The 2403-nt window shown below is 52.3% G+C and overlaps 1 long non-coding RNA gene across 1 annotated transcript; it reads left to right on the forward strand.

The window, feature by feature from the left end:
• The first annotated feature begins 1593 nt into the window (after positions 1-1593).
• LOC130367653 (uncharacterized) lies at positions 1594-2141 on the forward strand. The gene is made up of 2 exons (XR_008892137.1): positions 1594-1758; positions 1861-2141. It is a non-coding gene; the product is annotated as an uncharacterized LOC130367653 (long non-coding RNA).
• Positions 2142-2403: the final 262 nt, after the last annotated feature.

Consider the following 2403-nt stretch of genomic DNA (forward strand, 5'->3'; position numbering starts at 1 on the left):
TGTGGGAGAGGTGCCCAGAGATCTAAGTCTTTTTCCTGGCGGAGCTCTTGGTGTCGCTCAGAAAAACGCATGTCAATGCGGGTAGCCAAATGGATGAGTTCTTGGAGGTTGGCAGGAATCTCTCGTGCGGCCAGCACATCCTTGATGCGACTGGATAGGCCTTTTTTAAAGGTCGCGCAGAGAGCCTCGTTATTCCATGATAACTCGGAAGCAAGAGTACGAAATTGGATGGCGTACTCGCCCACTGAAGAATTACCCTGGACCAGGTTCAACAGGGCAGTCTCGGCAGAAGAAGCTCGGGCTGGCTCCTCGAAGACACTCCGGAGTTCAGCGAAGAAGGCCTGGACTGTGGCTGTGGCAGGATCATTGCGGTCCCAGAGCGGTGTGGCCCAAGACAAGGCCTTTCCTGAAAGAAGGCTTACTACGAACGCCACCTTAGACCGTTCTGAAGGAAACAAGTCCGACAACATCTCCATATGCAGGGAACACTGAGACAAAAATCCACGGCAGAGTTTAGAGTCCCCATCAAATTTGTCCGGCAGGGACAAGCGGAGGTTAGGAGCGGCCACTCGCTGCGGAGGAGGTGCAGGAGCTGGCGGAGGAGATGGTTGCTGCTGTAGCAGAGGCAGAAGTTGCTGTAACATGGCGGTCAACTGCGACAGCTGCTGTCCTTGTTGGGCAATCTGCTGCGATTGCTGAGCGACCACCGTGGGAAGATCAGCGAGACTTGGCAGCGGCACCTCAGCGGGATCCATGGCCGGATCTACTGTCACGATGCCGGCTGGCAGGAGGTGGATCCTCTGTGCCAGAGAGGGATTGGCGTGGACCGTGCTAGTGGACCGGTTCTAAGTCACTACTGGTTTTCACCAGAGCCCGCCGCAAAGCGGGATGGTCTTGCTGCGGCGGTAGTGACCAGGTCGTATCCACTAGCAACGGCTCAACCTCTCTGACTGCTGAAGATAGGCGCGGTACAAGGGAGTAGACAGAAGCAAGGTCGGACGTAGCAGAAGGTCGGGGCAGGCAGCAAGGATCGTAGTCAGGGGCAACGGCAGGAGGTCTGGAACACAGGCTAGGAACACACAAGGAAACGCTTTCACTGGCACAATGGCAACAAGATCCGGCCAGGGAGTGCATGGGAGGAGATCAGATATAGCCAGGGAGCAGGTGGAAGCCAATTAAGCTAATTGGGCCAGGCACCAATCATTGGTGCACTGGCCCTTTAAGTCTCAGAGAGCTGGCGCGCGCGCGCCCTAGAGAGCGGAGCCGCGCGCGCCAGCACATGACAGCAGGGGACCGGGACGGGTAAGTGACCTGGGATGCGATTCGCGAGCGGGCGCGTCCCGCTGTGCGAATCGCATCCCCGACGGCCATGACAGTGCAGCGCTCCCGATCAGCGGGACTGACCGGGGAGCTGCAGGGAGAAAGACGCCGTGAGCGCTCCGGGGAGGAGCGGGGACCCGTAGCGCTAGGCGTAACAGCGCCATTTTAATAAAATTTGTCAAAAACCTTAGATAACAGTCATACAGAATATATTAGAAAGCTTTTTTGATTTTCAGCCAATCAGAGAGCAGCACTACTGAAATAGAACTCCCAGGAGGTAACAGCGTGTCACACATGTGATGTCATAACCATTGTCCACCAAAGAGCAGCACTGAGCAGAAATAACACGGCTCCTGTTCATTCTCCATCAGTGAGGGGCCGGTGCTGGACACTGTGTAGGGACGCGGGAATGCAAAGTCATACACATGACTGTGACTGGTAAGTGTTACATTGTTGTGTCCAAAAGATCTTTAGTGCAGTTCCATGTGTATTTCTATGATAAAAATGTAAATAATCTATCTTTTTTGTCCCCTATCTTAGATGCACTATCTCCAGGACATGGAGTAGCATTTCGGGACCTACAGCAAGACGTTGGATGAAGGCACAGGCCTAGGAATCATGCACATACACAGAAACATTTGCCCAAATTCTAGAGGTAACCTCCTTTAGTATGCCCAGAGGAAGGGCCATACAGTAGCCATGGATTCCCTACAGGTTTCCTCCCCTCTGGAGGTTTTTCCTGTCCTGAGTATTAGTTACTGTCCGCTCTTTGTGAGTGATGGGAGGTTACAAAAAATCCCCTACACAAACATTTTAATAATTAATAAATAAAGTTCCCCTTTTTTTAAACTGTTCTTTGACTTGTTCGACTCATTTATTTATTTCTGTGTGTGAAAATAGAGTTAGCAAAACATGGATGACCAAAGCTGCTCTCCTGCACGATCTGCATAATGCGGTGCGGAGAGAGGTAACTGGTGCTGGGTGGTGCAGTTTATGAGGCAAACGTACAACACCCAGCAAGTTCCATGCACAAGCCTTTTTCTGATGAATGGGACTCATGCAGGGAACTTGCTAGTGGTCATA

Source organism: Hyla sarda, chromosome 4 (assembly GCF_029499605.1).
Source record: "Hyla sarda isolate aHylSar1 chromosome 4, aHylSar1.hap1, whole genome shotgun sequence".
Lineage (NCBI taxonomy): Eukaryota > Metazoa > Chordata > Amphibia > Anura > Hylidae > Hyla > Hyla sarda.